The following is a 21939-nucleotide window of genomic DNA, read 5'->3' as shown; positions in this document are numbered from 1 at the left end:
ATAAAACATCACTTACTGCACAATGTCTGCTGTCATTATAAGGCCAACTGCTAGGCTATTTATGTATTCCAATGATGAAAAATATCTCATAATCCTCACAGAGAAGCGGGGTGGGTGGAACACGCGTCCTTTCATGTCATCATCGCCGGTTTCGGGTCCTAAATGACGATAAAAGTGTACCAACTTGTCGGAATACCTACTCAGACGTCTCATGTCCAGGTGAGAGGCATGATTTATGAACTAGAATAAACCTACAGGGAGCGAGGAAGCAGCAGACCACTTGATGTAAACATAGGGACAAACGCTATAAATAGTTCGCCTGCGTTGGCGCTAATAATAACAATATCACTAATACTTGGTGTGGAGGGAGGTGTAGTCAGCGCTGCCTGTAGGAGCAAAAGTCACCGCCGCTGTCCAGGGTGCTGAGGACGAGCACCATCGGGCAGGGGCGGGGCATGTGCTGACGGCGAGACGCAGCTCGCAGGTGATTAGATTTCACAGGTGGTACGTGTTAATCTAATCATCTGTTGTCTTTAACAGCAAGCGGCCGGGAGCAGAGGGAGAGAGAGGATACGGACGTGACTGAAAAGTCACATTCTGGGAGATAAATCTGTTGTTGGAAGAAAACATTCTCATTAAAACCTTGTTGAACCTGCACGCTTGGCTCTTGTGCCGTGTCTTCAGGGGAACTGCTAGGAAGTGACTTCCACACTTGGTTAATATTCAAATCATTAAACGTAAATGGGATATTGTTGGCGGTTTTTGAATGGTTATTTATTGGATTATATTGGCGAAATAGTGTACCTCCAATTGGCTCAGCTGTAAGCTGACTTTTATTTACAAGTTAGAATGAATTAAAGAAAAGTCCATCCGTCATCACGTCTTTCATAATGATTGTGAATTTTTGAACGATCAGCAAAATTCCAAAAAAAAGTGCAGTTCCTCTTTGTCGCCGATGGACAAGCTATTTTCATTCAATATAGTTAGTAATTGTGGAAAACATAAACATGGGGAAATATATGTACACAGTACAGGCCAAGAAATGGGACACACCTTCTCATTTCAATGTGTTTTCTTGATTTTCATGACTATTTACAATGTAGATTGTCACTGAAGGCGTCAAAACTATGGCACCTGTGAAGTGAAAACCATTCCATTCTTGAAGCTCATCGAGAGAATGCCGAGAGTGTGCAAAGCAGTAATCACAGCAAAGGGTGGCTATTTTGAAGAAACTCGAATACAAAACATGTTTTCGGTTATTTCACCTTTTTTTGTTAAGTACATAACTCCACACGTGTTCATTCACAGTTTTGATGCCTTCAGTGACAATCTACTATGTAAATAGTCATGAAAATAAAGAAAACGCATTGAATAAGAAGGTGTGTCCAAACATTTGGCTTGTACTATATATTTCAAACCGCTAATGGTAACATAAGCCAGTTGTTGTTGTTTTTGTGTATTTATTTGGTTTAAAAATGTAACCAAGCAAGTTACTTACCAGTCTTGTTTTTTTTTGTCATTTGTCTCTTCAGCCACAAGAGGGCGACATAAGCTCCTCATAGCTGGCACGTCATTTTCTTCATGGAGCTTCAAACAAGGAATAAAGTGTCACAAAGGAGCTGCTTGAAGTATATTTCTTATTATGTTTTTGTTCGGTGTTTATATTCATTAAAAGGGCTTTTTGCAACTTGCTAACAGTTACATTTTTTAAAACAAAAAACATAACAAAAACAATAGCTCATTTTACCAATAACATTAGTAGTTTAACGGAACACTTTTGTTTTACAGTTCTCAGGGTTTTTTTTCCACAATTACTACATTTATTTAATACCATTTTTGGTCTCGTCAACACGTACACACAGTTTTTTACCAGTCTGGAACACTTGGGAGTAGATGTTTCTCCATGTGGCCCTTGATCTAAAATGAGTTTGACACCCCTGCCTTAAAAGCTATGCTGGACTATGATCGGATTTTAGCTCATTGGCTAGCACAGCTTGACCTAGCTCGCAGTCTGGGAGTGAGTTTGTGGTTCAAGCCCGGCTTGTGCATGGCTGGACTGAGCGGATGCTATCGTCACCCGAGAGACACCCAATCGAGAAAGCAGGCCAAGTTTATTAAAACTCTTTATAAAAAAACATTGTCTGAGTGCTCTCTTTCTGTCCTTTCAGCGTGACGGCCTCCTTATCAGCCTCAGGCTGTATACGGAGGTCAAGGGGGCGGGACTTCCGCTAACAGGACACGCAAGAATCTGGTATACAGAATAATTAATGTCAGATTTCTTTTCTTCGATGAATCATGTGATTGCATAGAAGTGGAAACTGGGTTTAGCTGTTGTAGCTGCAAGTGGACTGTAATGGCCAAGAAGTTAAAGCATTCCAAAATGAAGTGGCATCAAGTGATGCGCCACCTCAGGCGGCGTCCGTGGCCCACATGTTTCAACGGCCGTGCCAGCGACTTGAGGGTTCCTGGTTTGTGCCCAGCTTTCGCCGCTCTCGTCACGGCATTCGTGTCCTCGGGGCAAGACACTTCTGTCAGAATAATTGTATATAAGTTATCGCAAAACTTTGTGTTTCAATGAGTTTCCCGGCGAGAAGACAAAAGCTGTCTTTGATCCTACCAAGCAGAGGGCTTGTAAAACTCCACTGTGTAGGATGGGAAGCAACATGAAGGTGTTCTGTTTCTTGCATGTATTGTAATCAACAGAAAGATATTGTCTTGACCCGAGGAACTACAAAGCGAAGAGGGACCTTTTCCTGTGAACTGTTTTCACGACCTTTTCTTTGAACTGTTGTAATCAAAGGCGATGGCTGTTTACGACCCCCGTCCCTTTGGAAACAGTTGTTGCCATGTAATCAGGGAAAGTCCAAATAAAAGAGGAGGCGTACAATTTTCCGCCAGAGCGTAGTGACACTGTGCAAGGGTACAAATGTACGCGTTTCTCCACACTGAGCCAAATTGAATTATGTCTCTGTTTGATTCTTTGCTTCTTGTCTTGTTTAATAGATGTCATCAGTATTTGAACCTGACACTTCACCCACCTTGCTCCCGATGGGGTCGCGGTTGAGCACCTTTCATAGCAGATTAAGCTATCAGTGAATGTGTGTGTGTGTGCATGTTTGAATATTTGTTTAACAATAACATTCTCAATTTTTATTTAACATTTAACCTGAACTTTTGTATAGCATGCTTTTTTAATTTATCTTGACTACTTGGACTCTTTGGAACCCACTGAGGACAAAACAAAAACAAAGGTAAAAGTTGTCATCTGAACTCTTGGATGTCTTTTTAAGGCATTTTGAATCTAACATGTGATGTGGTATACTCTTCCTCCACCACTAGTTGGCAGTATAATGTCCTTGTAAGTGGAAACCAGACTCTTGAAGAGGAAAATGTTGTATTGGGGTCGAAACAACTAAAAATGTTATGTCCACATATGTGGACGCTAAGTCTTATTGTCTGATCATGCAAAAAATATACTATAGTATATACTGTAGAACAAAAAAATGATAGTCATAGTACTAATATTATAATGCAAAGCCATTAGAATTAAGTTGGACATTTGTAAGGAAAAATGGTCTAAATGGATATTTTAGGAAGCAAACTAAGTGTATGTCTTATTATTAATTTAAGTCCTATTTGTGAGTATACTGCGCTAGTTTTAAAAGAAAGAGCTAAAAGATCTGAGCAACGATGACAAAAACGAGAACAAAGTCGTAATTTTATGCAAAAAACTTTTACTAAGGACTAAGGCCATGTTTACACTAAAGTGTCTAAAGTGACTTAAGTGTCACAACAACAAAGTATTACGAGGCAAAAATCACTAGAATCAAGTCCAAATTTTCAAAGACATTTTTTAATAAAAAAAAGGTAACATTTTTACAGCAAAAAAATAAAAAAAAATAAAAATGTGCCTTTAGTGTAATGTTGTCCCAATACCAAAATGTATTTCGATACTTTTCGGTACTTTTCGATACTTTTCTAAATAAAGGGGACCACAAAAATTTGCATTATAGGCTTTATTTGTTTTTTAAAATAGGGTACATTAAACTTATGTTTCTTGTTGCAAGTTTGTCCTTAAATAAAATAGTGAACATACAAGACAACTTGTCTTTTATTAGTAAGTAAGCAAACAAAGGCTCCTAATTATCCTCTGGCATCTGTTTGTCTCGAGAGACAATAGAGTTTTGCGCACAAATGTCAATTCATGTCATGTGCAACGCCTGTTGTGACTATATAAGCCAATTCTTGACAGGCATGCTTTGTTGCAGTTCCTGCATACATATTGTATTGTTGGTTGATTCAGTGGGGGTGTGACTGTTCGCTTTCTACGTTCATGCTTCTCCTCCCACTTTCTTACTCTTCTTAAGTCACTCTGATGTACGCCCTCCTTCACTAACTTCTTCCATTTCCCACGTTCAGCTGAAGAAGCTTCCCAGTTTAATGGGTTGATGTCACTGGCCTTCATATCACGCTTACACACATCTTTAAAACGAAGGACAGGTCTTCCCACAGCCCTTGTTCCAGAGGCCAGTTCTCCGTACAGGATGTCTTTTGGAATGCGAGTGTCATCCATTCGACTTACATGGCCAAGCCATCTCAGACGTCGTTGTGTAAGGAGAGCGAAGATTGTCTTCATTCCTGTTTTCTCGAGGATATCCTTATTCGGGATGCGATTTTGCCATTTGATTCCCAGAATCCGCCGTAGGCACCGAAGATGGAAGGAGTTCAAACGGCGCTCTTGGCGTGCATACGAGGTCCATGACTCGCTGCCATAAAGTAGAGTGCTGAGAACACAGGCTTGATAGATCTTCATTTTCGTGTTGATGGTTAGCAGTGTGTTCTCCCAAGCACGCTTGGAGAGTCTAGCCATCGTTGTAGATGCTTTGCCGATGCGGATGTTGAGCTCGGCATCGAGAGAGAGATTGCTGGATATGGTTGAGCCAAGATAGGTGAAGTTCTCAACAACTTGCAGGGTGTGGTTTCCAATGGAGATCCTTGGAATGTTGCGCATATCTTGTCCCATAATGTTGGACTTCTTGAGGCTTATAGTTAAGCCAAAGTCTTTGCATGCATCAGAAAAGCTGTTGATCAGCCTCTGTAGTGCTTCCTCTGATTGTGCGGCGAGAGCAGCATCATCTGCGAAGAGCAGCTCTCTGATGAGGACTTTACGCACTCTCGTCTTTGCCCGGAGACGTGCGAGGTTGAACAGTTTCCCGTCGCTCCTTGTGTGCAGGTAAACACCATCGTCAGATGATTTGAATGCTTCTGACAATAGCAACGAGAAGAAGATTCCGAAGAGCGTAGGAGCAAGCACGCATCCTTGCTTCACTCCATTCTCAATTGGGAATGGGGCTGATGCGGAGCCGTCACACTGGATAGTTCCTTGCATATCTTCATGGAATGATGTTATCAGCTTCAGCAGCTTTGGTGGGCAGCCTATCTTGTGCAAAAGCTTGAAGAGAGCCTTCCTGCTAACTATATCGAAGGCCTAATTAGGCTGCTGACATATGCAGTAACATATTGTATCTATACTTCTACAGTCGGAAAAGGCCCAACAACGTCTTTTGTTTTTGTTGAGGAAACTAAAATGCGCAAACATTCCGCAGAAATCAATGGTCAACTTTTACAACTGTGCCATCAGCAGTGTCCTCACTTACAGATTTTTAGTGTGGTTTGCTAGCTGCACTAAATCGAACCAACAGGCCCTCCAGCGAGTGGTTAAAGCGGCGGGGAAAATTACATGGTCAATAATCCCAGAGATGAGTGCCATGTACACAACTCGCTGCCTAAAGCGAGTACACAACATGCTGAAGGACAGATACCACCAAGCACATGGCCTCTTCAACTTGCTACCCTCTGGAAGGAGGTATAGATCGATTCGCGCCAGGACCACCAGAATGTCTCACAGGCTGTATCCCCAGGCTGTGAGACTGCTAAATGAACAGCCTGCCCCTTTGCTGCCCCGGACCATCTTATTACCTCACTCTTCACCACCTCAATAATTGTGCTCTGGACATTGCATTGCTGCAACATCAACGTAACACCCATCAGACATCGGACTGTTCCCAACCCCACGTCACGCTATTCGCCATCTTCCTGACAATGCTAAAATGTAAACTATTGTCAACCTGCAGTTTCTATGCCGCTGGACAAAGCTCAAACAAAATCTCGTTGTTCATGTATAACTTAAGTGTTATTATGACAATGACAATAAAGGAATTGATTGATTGATTGATTGATTGATATTGTGTCATTTCTCATTCTATTATTTTGTCAACATTATTAAGGACAAGTGGTAGAAAATGTATTTAGTCTACTTGTTCATTTACTGTTAATATCTGCTTACTTTCTCTTTTAACATGTTCTATCTACACTTCTGTTAAAATGTAATAATCACTTATTCTTCTGTTGTTTCGATGCTTTACATAAGTTTTGGATGATAACACAAATTTGGGTACCAATCCGATACCAAGTCGTTACAGGATCATACATTGGTCATATTTAACAGCTGATAATGATAACTGTGCTGCCCAGTTGCTACATCTTGTTTTCTTACACTTGTGAGTCTCATTTGCAAGTACCGTATTTTTCGGACTATAAGTCGCAGTTTTTTTCATAGTTTGGCGACTTACATATGTTTTTTTCCTTCTTTATTATGCATTTTCGGCAGGTGCGACTTATACTCCGGTGCGACTTATACTCCGAAAAATGTGGTATTATATTGTAGATTTCGCAAGACGCTAGATGGCAGTAATGTATAGACCAGGGGTATCAAAGTCAAGGCCTGTGGGCCAGATCCGGCCCGCGAATGAATTTTCTATGGTCCCCGGGATGATATTTGATTAGTACTAGAACCGACCCGTGGGCCACACGCACCAATACTCTATAAATATTGGCGCTAGGAATTTGCAAAATGGGGACCCAATCAAGTCATGAAAAAGGGGTCCCACAGTAAATTTTTGGGTTTTGTAAGCGTTTTGAAAACAAATGATAAATGTATACATTATCCTGTTATATCTCACATTCTCTATTGTGTTTTGGAAAAAGGTTATCATAAACGTTACTTAATTAATTAAAAAAAAAACTACAAAAAAACACACATTTGTATGAATATGTAAATTTATTCAGTTATAAACATTCATTCACTTTCTTCTTTCCTTCATCAATCTAAACTTTACCGCTGCCGGTATTTTTTTCTATATTTTTATTGTAATATTTTCTGAATTTGTTTGTTCTATTTTTGGGCCAAAGTAAGACAAAGAAAACAATCTGAAGTTGTCTTTAATTTTTTTTAGTTTTAATGCCATGATTTTAATAGTCCGGCCCGCGTGTGCACAGATTTTCCTCCATGTGGCCCCTGAGCTAAAATGAGTTTGACACCCCTGGTATAGACTACAGTAGTTCTAAAAAATATTCTTAAATGAAGTAAATGCTAGAGCCATTATCTTGACATAATGATATGCGCTCGGCATTACATTTATTGAAACCAGCAAACTTAAACTAAAAACTTGTTACTCTCGGGGTTTCCTAGCCGCTCAGGCAAATCATATGGTCTAAAAATGCATTTTTCCATCGATAACATGACATCATCGCGCCAAGTGCGTGCTCTTTCAGTCAATTAGTGCGCATATATACAGCCCGGCCCCTGGCCAAAAATTTTTTAATTGTAATTTTGAAGAATTTATCTGAATGTGTATGAACTATTTCTGCTCAAAATTGTTTGAAATGTCACATGTTAAATGTTTAAATATTAACTGTCAGTTTACTGTACTGTGCCAACTGTACTACTATATGAGTACGTATCTTCTATTGTTTCATTGAAAATAAAACAGCAAAGTCAATTTGGCTGTCATCTGTTTTAATCATGAGACACAATTGTCTCTTTCATGCTTGAAATAAGAAATTATTACTTTAAAAAAGTAGTTTTAATACTTGTGAGTGTTGATGACACAGCTTTGCAACTGTCAATACAGCAAATTACTGCGCGGATTGCTTTCCCAGGATGCAAAACAACTAGACTGGACTTGGCTTGAAGGTAAATACATGATTTATTTTTAACACTAACAAAAAGAACAAACTAAAGGCGCGCACAGAGGTGGACAACAAACTTGGCTATGAAAACAAATGACTAGCACAAAGGCAAAAACTATGAACATGAAATATACAACAGACACTTACTATGAGTATGACGTGAGAAGTTCATCATGAAATATGGAAAACATGAGTAGCATCAGGTAACAGAGATGAACAGAGTTAATGTCGCCAGGCTGTTTTCCTGGCAACTATCGGCTTAAAGGCCTACTGAAATAGGATTTTCTTATTTAAACGGGGATAGCAGGTCCATTCTATGTGTCATACTTGATCATTTCGCGATATTGCCATATTTTTGCTGAAAGGATTTAGTAGAGAACATCGACGATAAAGTTCGCAACTTTTGGTCTCTGATAAAAAAGCCTTGCCTGTACCGGAAGTAGCAGACGATATGCGCGTGACGTCACAGGTTGTGGAGCTCCTCACATCCGCACATTGTTTACAACCATGGCCACCAGCAGTGAGAGCGATTCGGACCGAGAAAGCGACGATTTCCCCATTAATTTGAGCGAGGATGAAAGATTTGTGGATGAGGAAAGTGAGAGTGAAGGACTAGAGGGCAGTGGGAGCGATTCAGATAGGGAAGATGCTGTGAGAGGCGGGTGGGACCTGATATTCAGCTGGGAATGACTAAAACAGTAAATAAACACAAGACATATATACTCTATTAGCCACAACACAACAAGGCTTGTATTTAATATACCACAAATTAATCCCGCATAACAAACACCTCCCCCCTCCCGTCCATATAACGCGCCAATACAACTCAAACACCTGCACAACACACTCAATCCCACAGCCCAAAGTACCGTTCACCTCCCCAAAGTTCATACAGCACATATATTTCCCCAAAGTCCCCAAAGTTACGTACGTGACATGCACATAGCGGCACGCACGTACGGGCAAGCGATCAAATGTTTGGAAGTGTACTCACGGTACCGTGTCTGCGTATCCAACGCAAAGTCCTCCTGGTAAGAGTCTCTGTTGTCCCAGTTCTCCACAGGCCAATGGTAAAGCATGATTGTCATCTTTCGGGAATGTAAACAATGAAACACCGGCTGTGTTTGTGTTGCTGCAGTCGGCCGCAATACACCGCTTCCCACCTACAGCTTTCTTCTTTGCTGTTTCCATTGTTCATTGAACAAATTGCAAAAGATTCACCAACACAGATGTCCAGAATACTGTGGAATTTTGCGATGAAAACAGACGACTTAATAGCTGGCCACCATGCTGTCCCAAAGTGTCCTCCACAATCCGTGACGTCACGCGCAGGCGTCATCATACCGAGACGTTTTCAGCAAGATATTTCGCGCAAAATTTAAAATTGCACTTTAGTAATCTAACCCGGCCGTATTGGCATGTGTTGCAATGTTAAGATTTCATCATTGATATATAAACTATCAGACTGCGTGGTCGGTAGTAGTGGGTTTCAGTAGGCCTTTAAGTAGTCTTGAACATGATTAATGACAGGTGTGTGAGTCCAAATAAATCAGGTGTGTGACATGAGGACAGGTGAAAACTAATGGGGTTGTCATGGAAACAAAACAAACAAGAGTACACAAAGAGTCCAAAAACCAAACCGAACATAACCAAAACAAAACATGATCACACAGACATGACAGCAACAGTTGATATTCTAGTTTCAAGCATGTTTTACTCAATATAGGTCATCAAATCTCAGCAACAAGCTGTAATATCTTACTGAGATCATTTAGGACCAAAACCCTTAAAACAAGTAAAAGACTCTAACATAAAATCTGCTTCGTGAGAAGAATTATCTTATCAGACAGAAAATAAGCAAATATCACCCTCATTTGAGATATTTAATCTTACTTAGATTTCAGTTTTTGCAGTGTATGTACGGTAATTCAACCGCCTCTCCTGCTTATAGCTTTTTGTCGGAGCTCTACCTTTCAATGAAATATAGTCTAAAAAAAAAACGCAGATTAGGTTTCTGGAACATAATATCACGCAGGTTGCTTGCAGGTGTGTGGTCCGGCTGATCCGGCACAAAAAAGAAGGGAAGAAACCAGAGGTTGATCAGAAGAAATGAAGGAGTTGTTAAGCTGATGAAAATGTTGAGGCTCACGTCACCTTTGTGTATTATTAGGCCTACAACCTGTAATTATCTTCCAACCACTCATTACAGACTCAGACCTGCTCCCATCTGCTGCGGTTTTAATTGAACCAAAGCAAAACACTCATTGTTTCCTACCAAAAGTATGTCTTCAGATCAAACACTTGGGTGCGAGTCGCTGTTTTGTGGGGATAAAAAATGACACAGACGTTAGTAAAGCAACAACTCCCATGATTCTGACATAACTCGACTAACATTAGACGCTTTCAGCTCGTAAGATCCGCGGGACAGAGCGTAAACACACGCTGGTATTCTCATCAGCTCGCCGTGTTTGCCTTTAGGCCACTGAGTGGTCTGGAAATAATTAAGATAAGATCCTGGAGGGGCGGGGGGGAGCAGGATGCATTCACATCTCCTGACTATATTTAGCCAGCTAGAAAGTTGGATGACTAAGGTATTCGTGGTCACTGTTTGTGTTCCTAACACTTTACCTGACACACTCCTACAAAAAGTGTACACACAGTAAACAAAACACAATAAAAAGTCCCACACTTTTTTTTAAAGGGGAACATTATCACCAGACCTATGTAAGCGTCAATATATACCTTGATGTTGCAGAAAAAAGACCATATATTTTTTTAACCGATTTCCGAACTCTAAATGGGTGAATTTTGGCGAATTAAACGCCTTTCTAATATTCGCTCTCGGAGCGATGACGTTGTGACGTCACATCGGGAAGCAATCCGCCATTTTCTCAAACACCGAGTCAAATCAGCTCTGTTATTTTCCGTTTTTTCGACTGTTTTCCGTACCTTGGAGACATCATGCCTCGTCGGTGTGTTGTCGGAGGGTGTAACAACACAAACAGGGACGGATTCAAGTTGCACCAGTGGCCCAAAGATGCGAAAGTGGCAAGAAATTGGACGTTTTGTTCCGCACACTTTACCGACGAAAGCTATGCTACGACAGAGATGGCAAGAATGTGTGGATATCCTGCGACACTCAAAGCAGATGCATTTCCAACGATAAAGTCAAAGAAATCTGCCGCCAGACCCCCATTGAATCTGCCGGAGTGTGTGAGCAATTCAGGGACAAAGGACCTTGGTAGCACGGCAAGCAATGGCGGCAGTTTGTTCCCGCAGACGAGCGAGCTAAACCCCCTATCGACCCTAGCTTCGCTGGCCTGCTGACATCAACTCCAAAACTGAACAGATCAGCTTTCAGGAAAAGAGCGCGGATGAGGGTATGTCTACAGAATATATTAATTGATGAAAATTGAGCTGTCTGCACTCTCAAAGTGCATGTTGTTGCCAAATGTATTTCATATGCTGTAAACCTAGTTCATAGTTGTTAGTTTCCTTTAATGCCAAACAAACACATACCAATCGTTGGTTAGAAGGCGATCGCCGAATTCGTCCTCGCTTTCTCCCGTGTCGCTGGCTGTCGTGTTGTTTTCGTCGGTTTCGCTTGCATACGGTTCAAACCGATATGGCTCAATAGCTTCAGTTTCTTTTTCAATTTCGTTTTCGCTACCTGCCTCCACACTACAACCATCCGTTTCAATACATGCGTAATCTGTTGAATTGCTTAAGCCGCTGAAATCCGAGTCTGAATCCGAGCTAATGTCGCTATAGCTTGCTGTTCTTTCCGCCATGTTTGTTTGTGTTGGCTTCACTATGTGACGTCACAGGAAAATGGACGGGTGTTTATAACGATGGTTAAAATCAGGCACTTTGAAGCTTTTTTTTAGGGATATTGCGTGATGGGTAAAATTTTGAAAAAAACTTCGAAAAATATAATAAGCCACTGGGGACTGATTTTTAATGGTTTTAACCATTCTGAAATTGTGATAATGTTCCCCTTTAAACCAAGTTTAGTTCTCAGAAGTGCCTCAAAATCTAACATAGATACCGTATTTTTCGGAGTATAAGTCGCACCGGAGTATAAGTCGCACCTGCCAAAAATGCATAATAAAAAAGGAAAAAAACATATATAAGTCGCACCGGAGCCCGGCCAAACTATGAAAAAAACTGCGACTTATAGTTGGAAAAATACGGTAGTTTAAAAGTGTTTTTAGGAAGCCCTGTCTCCAAGAAGTGCTATTGTGTACTTTATCCACTTTTGACATAGACATTGTAACACCGTTCAACGTAATAGATGTTCTATGTCACATACAAAAAAGTAACATCAAGGAGTGGGATAGAAAGACACAAACGTTAACAACATTAGCATAGATATGTGCTATCATTACACCACAGGTGTCAGACTCAAGGCCCGGCGGCCAGATCTGGCCCACCACTTCATTTTAAGTGGCCTGTGATTGATTGATTGAATTTGATTGAAACTTGTATTAGTAGATTGCACAGTACAGTACATATTCGGTACAATTGACCACTAAATGGTAACACCCCAATAAGTTTTTCAACTTGTTTAAGTCGGGGTCCACGTAAATCAATTCATGGTAAAGCCTGAAAATAACGTGCATCATCGAAGTACTGTATTTCATCCTTTTTACTCAAGTGTATTTATTATTTCCATTTTGACATAAAAATGTTGCATGCCGTTGCATATCTAGCTCCATCCTATCTTGCTGATTGTATTGTACCATATTTCCTGGCATTTATTAGTGATTCCCAGAGCCCAAAAAAAGTCTGCGGGCTATAGAGCGTTTTCTATCCGGGCTCCAGTACCCTGGAATGCCCTCCCGGTAACAGTTAGAGATGCTACCTCAGTAGAAGCATTGAAGTCCCATCTTAAAACTCATTTGTATACTCTAGCCCAGTGGTTCTTAACCTGGGTTCGATCGAACCCCAGGGGTTCGGTGAGTCGGCCTCAGGGGTTTGGCGGAGCCTCCGCCACGGAGGTAAAGACACATCCGACTTACGGTGTAAATAAAAACTTCTCCCTATGAGCGTATTATGGATACCCCCAAACAATGTTTCCTCTAATTTTCCATCTGATTTGCAGGTTTTTTGATTGATCGATTTAAACTTTTACTAGTAGATTGCATACTTGCCAACCCTCCCGGATTTTCCGGGAGACTCTCGAAATTCAGCGCCTCTCTCGGAACAAATTTTCTCCCGAAAATCTCCCGAAATTCAGGCGGAGCTGGAGGCCACGCCCCCTCCAGCTCCATGCGGACCTGAGTCCGCTTTCCCACGATATAAACAGTGTGCCTGCCCAATCACATTATAACTGTAGAATGATCGAGGGCGAGTTCTTGGTTTCTTATGTGGGTTTATTGTTAGGCAGTTTCATTAACGTCCTCCCAGCGCGGTAACAACACACAAACCGTAAAGCAGTTCGTCTGCCGTAAATAGCAATGTTGTGACACTCTTAAACAGGACAATACTGCCATCTATAACATCAATAACATATACGGCTTTTACAGAGTGCAGTGCACAACTGCACACACAACAAGGAGACGAAGCAGAAGAACGAGGAAGATACAGCCATGGCGACGCCGACGACGAGTAAGATGAAGAAATACGCTTTGTTGCACCTTTCCTGCCTGAGTCCGGCGATTAGTTGCAAATCTTGCTTTATTGATTGCTTGCACACAGCCAATCCAACACAAAACAAACTTGTCCCGCCCGCACTCACGCTACCGCTCCCTCTCTTCTCTCGCCCACACACTCACTGACGTCACTCACCTCACATGCTCACCTATTAAAGGGCCACACACACACATACGCTACTCTCATAACAGCTTGTAAGTTCCAAGCTGCAGCTGCGATTGGACCTGGATAGCCTCCGGGAAGAAGTAGTGGACTACCAAGTGCTTGGCACTGAAGATCTTCCTCAGGAAGCAAAGATTGACCGGTTTTGGGCCATGCTAGGGAGAGATGGAAGATTCCAGACTCTAATGCATTTGATGAAAGCACTTTTGTGCGTGCCACACATCAATGCATCATCAGAGAGGGTGTTCAGCATGGTTAGAAAATTAGTGACAGAGAATAGAACAAGGATGGACAATTCAACCCTTAACTCAACAATGAGTAGATGAATGTTGTGTGTGTATATGTGTAAATAAATGAACACTGAAATTCAAGTATTTCTTTTATTTATATATACATATACATATACATACATATATATATAATAAAATAAATATATATATATATATATATATATATATATATATATATATATATATATATATATATATATATATATATATATATATATATATACTGTATATAGCTAGAATTCACTGAAAGTCAAGTATTTCTTATATATAAAACACTTGACTTGGTGAATTCTAGCTGTAAATATACTCCTCCCCTCTTAACCACGCCCCCGCCCCAACCACAACCCCCGCCCCACCCCCGACCACGCCCACCCCATACATACATATTCCGTACAATTGACCACTAAATGGTAACACCCGAATAAGTTTTTCAACTTGTTTAAGTCGGGGTCCACGTTAATCAATTCATGGTAATGTGTGTAAGGTGTGTAATTTGTTGTGAGTTCATGCACTGTGTTGGTTTTGTTCTTTGAACAAGGTGATGTTCATGCACGGTTCATTTTGTGCACCAGTAAAAAAAACATATGACTTTTTCTTGAATTTGAAAAAAAAAAAAAAAAATTATTTTTCACTAAAGAAGGGTTCGGTGAATGCGCTTATGAAACTGTTGGTGTTCGGTACCTCCAACAAGGTTAAGAACCACTGCTCTAGCCTTTAAATAGACCCCCCTTTTAGACCAGTTGATCTGCGGTCTCTTTTCTTTTCTGCTCTGCCCCCCTCTCCCTCGTGGAGGGGGGCACAGGTTCGGTGGCCACGGATGAAGTACTGGCTGTCCAGATTCGGCGGGACCCAGGATGGACCGCTTGCCTGTGCATCGGTTGGGGACATCTATGCGCTGCTGACCTGTCTCCGCTCTGGTTGGTCTCCTGTTGGCCCCACTATAGACTGGACTCTCACTATTATGTTAGATCCACTATGGACTGGACTCTCACACTATTATGTTAGATCCACTATGGACTGGACTTTCACAATATTATGCTAGATCCACTTGACATCCATTGCACCGGTCGCCCTAGAGGTGGGGCGGTCACCCACATCTGCGGTCCTCTCCAAGGTTTCTCATTGTCATCCCACTGGGTTGAGTTTTTCCTTGCCCTGATGTGGGATCTGAACCGAGGATGTCGTTGTGGCTTGTGCAGCCCTTTGAGACACTTGTGATTTAGGGCTATATAAATAAACATTGATTGATTGATTGATTGATAGGTTTTAAATTTTAGTGTCCTAAAACCCGAACTCTTGTATAGCATGCATTTTTTATTTATCTTGGCTATTTGGACTCTTTGGAACCCAATGAGTACAAAACAAAAACAAAGGTAAAAGTTGCCATCTGAACTCTAGGATGTCTTTTTTAAACTATCTTGAATCTAACACTAATTGGCGGTATAATGTCCTTGTAAGTGGCTCTTGTAAAGAAAAATGTTGTATTGTGGCCGAAAACAAGCAAAAATGTTATGTCCACATATTTGGACGCTAAGTCCTATTGTCTGATCATGCAAAAAATGTACTATAGTTGTGGACGTCGCCTTCTAGTGGGTTCCGCTGATCACACACGTTCACTGGAGACCGGCGTTCAGAGTTGAACAAAGTTCAACCATCAATATTGCCACGACTCTCGACTTTTCAGTCCGTGTCATTTGTGTCTGTTGTTCTCTCCGTCTCTCCAAGCCCTTCTCCTTCTTCCGCTCCCGGCCGCTACTGATAAAGACAACAGGTGATTAGACAACTGGCCCCAGCTGGGCAATCTAATCACCTGTCAGCTGTGTTCCAAAGCCGGCCCTGGCACACCCCCCTCCTGCAGCCAGCGCGCCGACCACGCCCCCTCCACAATAGTATATACTGAAGAATGCTGTACATTTAAATGTACAATCTGCGAAATCTTTAATTTAGACAGAACAATACCATACATTTTAAAGTATTTGCATGCTTTTCACATCACAGTATTTGCAAAGTTGTCATTATTTTTACAGTAAAGTCATGTGTTTTCTACATATTATAACCATAGTAATTTAGTTTATCTAATGTTTCTCGGTTTGCAGGAAATCCACTGCATTTACTACTTTGATAAACTATTTTTTGATTTTACCTGCTCAGTGGTCTTGTGGTTAGCGTGTCCGCCCTGAGATCGGTAGGTCGTGAGTTCAAACCCCGGCCAAGTCATACCAAAGACTATAAAAATTAGACTTAGGCAAAATGGGACCCATTACCTCCCTGCTTGGCACTCAGCATGAATGCTTGGAATTGGGGGTTAAATCACCAAATGATTTCCGAGCGCGGCCACCGCTGCTGCTCACTGCTACCCTCACCTCCCAGTGGGTGGAACAAGGAGATGGGTCAAATGCAGAGGGTAATTTCACCACACCTAGTGTATGTGGGACTATCAGTGATACTTTAACTTTACTGTTGCTATTTAACAATTGCTTACCGTAGTTGTTACGGTCATTTTTTTACAGTGCACCGTCTATCTTGTGTTCCCATTAGTGGTTTAACCAAACATATATTGTTAAATGTCGTCACTCACCGCTGTCTCATACACATGTGCACGAGGGAGGGCGTGCACGTACACAAAAGTAGTCCTAGAAAAGCAACTAACGATCTGCAGTCATGTTGTTGTTATGATAGAATATATATTCAATGATCGATAACGTTAGTAAGCCACATGTCTATCATTAACTAAGTTAGCGCCCTTTAGGCGTCCGCGTAAAGGTTGCAAATGGACCAGCAACTCCATATATGACAGAGCCCCAGGCTTTATTTTAAGATGTGTAGCAAAGCCTGTTTTTTCCTATCTTCATCCTCCCACCCCAAAGTGATGTGTGTAGACCATACTTGCCAACCTTGAGACCTCCAATTTCGGGAGGTGGGGGGTGGGAGCGTGTTTGGGGGTGGGGCAGGGCGTGGTTGGGGGCGTGGTTAAGAGGGGAGGAGTATATTGACAGCTAGAATTCACCAAGTCAAGTATTTCATACATATTATATATATATATATATATATATATATATATATATATATATATATATATATATATATATATATATATATATGTAGATATATACATCCTGAAAATATGCAAACAAAACTGTGTTTAGATCATTGATACTTCAAACTTGCATAAATAAATATTAAGGAATATAACATAACTTGGCTTCTGAGAGTTTCAAAATGTAATGAATAAAATGCTAAAGTTGTTGATAAACAAGCAATTATTTTAATAATAAAATATGGTCATTTTAAATGAATTATTATGATAATTTAAAATCAATTATTTGAAATATGTTTATTTTAGTGTATAATTCTATGGCTGGATGTAATAAGGAGTCACGAAAAAATACAAATAAAAATACAATTAATTTTGATGTTTTTAGCAAAATATAGTAAAAATGTATTTAGTTTTTTTTTTTTTAATTAATAAATATATTTATTTTTAGGTAAAATAAACATGATAATACAATTTATCTCTAGTCTGGATGATTTAGTTCTTGTCACCCTGTTGTCCTCCCGTCAAGAAAAAAGGCTGTCCTCACTCAGGTCGCATGGAGCTGGAGGGGGCGTGGCTTCCAGCTCCGGCTGAAAATCGGGAGATTTTCGGGAGAATATTTGTCCCGGGAGTTTTTCGGGAGAGGCGCTGAATTTCGGGAGTCTCCCGGAAAATTCGGGAGGGTTGGCAAGTATGATGTAGACAGGCTCAGAGGAGCTACTAACATGATCACATTGTCATGTCTGAGATCATGTTTTGTTTAAGTTATGTCCTGTTTGGTTTTTGGACTCTTTTTAGTTCCTGTTTGGTCACCATAGCAACCCATTAGTTCCACCTGTTTCACGTTTGCACTCACACACCTGTTGCTAATCAGAGTTAATGTCGCATTAACTCTGCTGTTATCCTTTGCTACCCGATGAAACCATAGTTCATGCTTCATGCCATGTCACAGTAAGTGTTTTTGTTTCATGTTCATAGTTTTTGCCCAAGTGCTAGTTTTTGTTTTCTTAGTCAGGTTTTTGTCTCCGCCTTGTGCGCGCCTTTTGTTTGTTCCTTTTTGAGTAAATAATGAAACATGTATCTACCTTCATCCGATGTCCAGCCAAGTTCGTTTGCATCTTGGGAAAGCAATCCTCGCAGGAAACTGCGCCAAAGTCCATGTCTTGACACGCATTTGTAAAGGGAAACTTGATGACCCCCCTTCAGCCTCTACACAAATATAAATATAAACCTCTACACTTCACCTGTAGCCTCACTCAACAGGTGTTGTTCATTTCAGCTTGTGATTTCACAGCGTTCTGTTTTCATTGGCGTGGTTTTAACTTGGATTTAACTTACAAGTACATAAAACTTGACCTCATGTGTTCCTCCCTCCCCCGTGGGAGCTTACCTCAGCCCGCTGTGACGACATCATGCATCAGATATGTTTAATACACCTGCAAATGTTTCAATTCGTCGTTCTCGTGCGAGGAGTGGAGTTTTTCCGGAGGTTTTTTTTTTTCCACTGTGTTGGTTGGCCGGTGAGCTGGGGCGCCAGGTAGGCTAGGAAAGAAAAACAAGCGCCATGTGGCTTTTTAATGCGGAGCAGGCCTTGAAGGCGGCGACCTCCGCGCTGCCTGGAGACCTTGAACACACCTCAAGAGAGAGAGCTCACGCATTCCTCACGTCAAGTATGTCGAGTATGTGAGTCAGGGTGGCGTTTACCTGGGATACCTTGTTCTTTCTTTAATAACTTCATAGACTAGCTTAATCTGCATATCTGTTAATTCCCTCCTCCAAGGTTTTATCAGTGGGATCTGTTGGTTGGTTTTGTTAGTAAGCTACTTCTTACATAGGTTGGTATAGATGGCTTCGTTTTTTTTGTAAAATATCCCACAATGCATTGCCGGCAGCAATATTGGTAGGGTTTGGTTGCCGAGAGAAATCCCGCTATTCAATGCACATGTGATATTTTCGTAGTATTCAGTGGAAAATAACATTGAAATGGCTTTGGTACAAGGAGAAAACAACCGTAGCCACGACATCTTCTCCAATGTTTCATACCCAGACTTGGTGAACTACAAACCCCGTTTCCATATGAGTTGGGAAATTGTGTTAGATGTAAATATAAACGGAATACAATGATTTGCAAATAACCCATATTCAGTTGAATATGCTACAAAGACAACATATTTGATGTTCAAACTGATAAACATTTTTTTTTTTTGCAAATAATCATTAACTTTAGAATTTGATGCCAGCAACACGTGACAAAGAAGTTGGGAAAGGTGGCAATAAATACTGATAAAGTTGAGGAATACTCATCAAACACTTATTTGGAACATCCCACAGGTGAACAGGCAAATTGGGAACAGGTGGGTGACATGATTGGGTATAAAAGTCGATTCCATGAAATGCTCAGTCATTCACAAACAAGGATGGGGCGAGGGTCACCACTTTGTCAACAAATGCGTGAACAGTTTAAGAAAAACCTTTCTCAACCAGCTATAGCAAGGAATTTAGGGATTTCACCATCTACGGTCCGTAATATCATCAAAGGGTTCAGAGAATCTGGAGAAATCACTGCACGTAAGCAGCTAAGCCCGTGACCTTCGATCCCTCAGGCTGTACAGCATCAACAAGCGACATCAGTGTGTAAAGGATATCACCACATGGGCTCAGGAACACTTCAGAAACCCACTGTCAGTAACTACAGTTGGTCGCTACATCTGTAAGTGCAAGTTAAAACTCTCCTATGCAAGACGAAAACCGTTTATCAACAACACCCAGAAACGCCGTCGGCTTCGCTGGGCCTGAGCTCATCTAAGATGGACTGATACAAAGTGGAAAAGTGTTCTGTGGTCTTGACGAGTCCACATTTCAAATTGTTTTTGGAAACTGTGGACGTCGTGTCCTCCGGACCAAAGACGAAAAGAACCATCCGGATTGTTATAGGCGCAAAGTTGAAAAGCCAGCATCTGTGATGGTATGGGGGTGTATTAGTGCCCAAGGCATGGGTAACTTACACATCTGTGAAGGCGCCATTAATGCTGAAAGGTACATACAGGTTTTGGAGCAACATATGTTGCCATCCAAGCAACGTTACCATGGACGCCCCTGCTTATTTCAGCAAGACAATGCCAAGCCACGTGTTACATCAACGTGGCTTCATAGTAAAAGAGTGCGGGTACTAGACTGGCCTGCCTGTAGTCCAGACCTGTCTCCCATTGAAAATGTGTGGCGCATTATGAAGCCTAAAATACCACAACGGAGACCCCCGGACTGTTGAACAACTTAAGCTGTACATCAAGCAAGAATGGGAAAGAATTCCACCTGAGAAGCTTAAAAAATGTGTCTCCTCAGTTCCCAAACGTTTACTGAGTGTTGTTAAAAGGAAAGGCCATGTGACACAGTGGTGAACATGCCCTTTCCCAACTACTTTGGCATGTGTTGCAGCCATGAAATTCTAAGTTGATTATTATTTGCAAAAAAAAAAAATAAAGTTTATGAGTTTGAACATCAAATATCTTGTCTTTGTAGTGCATTCAATTGAATATGGGTTGAAAAGGATTTGCAAATCATTGTATTCCGTTTATATTTACATCTAACACAATTTCCCAACTCATATGGAAACGGGGTTTGTACTTAAACCTAGCCCATTTTACACTTTGAAGGACTTTACAAAAAAGTATAAGATTCTAGAAAGCTATGGCCGGTTTGTTTGTGGATGGGTTTGTGACGTTTGTGTTTATCTGTAGTAGCCCAGTGCACATCGTGTTGTCAAGGCTAGAGTCATGCGCTCTCAGAAATGATCCGACTCAAGTTTGACACCCTGCATAATCAGGGATAACCAATCCGAGGTCATTTCAACACATTGTGACTGTACGGCAGGATTGGGGAATGTTGTTCTCATGTCACTTCACTTTTGTTTTATGTCGAGGCTACGGTCTGGATGAGAGAAGTGAGTACTATCATTACAACTACTATATCAAAGTTCTTCGATCAAGCACATCAAGTTAATGCAAAGTGAACCTGTCATTTTTAGGGCCCGCAAGGCCCTTTGTAAAAGGAATCCCAACGGGAGTCCTTTTACAATGGGACAGAGGACCCTATTGAATTTGTAAGGTTTTATTATTCTTTATTATTATTATACCGACCGCCTCTTTGAGCTGTAATTTGACCCACTTAACATGCTTCAAAACTCACCATATTTGACCCACACATCAGGACCTGCGAAAATTGCCTTTTAATAAAAAAACCAAACCCCATAACTCAAAATTGCGCTCTAGCGCCCCCTAGGGAAAAAAACTAAACTGCCTGTAACTCCCACTAGGAAGGTCGGAGAGACATTAAACAAAAACCTTTATGTAGGTCTGACTTAAACCTAGATTTCATAATTGTACATCCTTGGGCAAAAATCAACAGGAAGTTGGCAATTCCCCCTTCAAGACAAAAATGTACTAAAAACAGTTACTTTTGCCTCTTTGAGCTGTAATTTGACCCCCTTAACATGCTTCAAAACTCACCAAACTGAACACACACATCAGGACTGGCAAAAATTGCGATCTAATAAAAAAACCTAACCCCAAATCTCAAAATTGCGCTCTAGCGCAATTTTGGAATAAAATGCAGACAAAACTGCTCCTAGGAAGAAAAAAATGACAAAACTGCCTGTAACTCCCTCTGGGAAGATCGGAGAGACATGAAACCTCTATGTAGGTCTCACTTAAACCTACATTTCATTCATTGACATCCTTCAGCAAAAATCTACAGGAAGTTTGCAATTCC

This window comes from Nerophis lumbriciformis, linkage group LG19, assembly GCF_033978685.3.
Source record: "Nerophis lumbriciformis linkage group LG19, RoL_Nlum_v2.1, whole genome shotgun sequence".
Lineage (NCBI taxonomy): Eukaryota > Metazoa > Chordata > Actinopteri > Syngnathiformes > Syngnathidae > Nerophis > Nerophis lumbriciformis.
The sequence above is the reverse complement of the archived record's forward strand: the minus strand, read 5'-3'. Positions refer to the sequence as shown.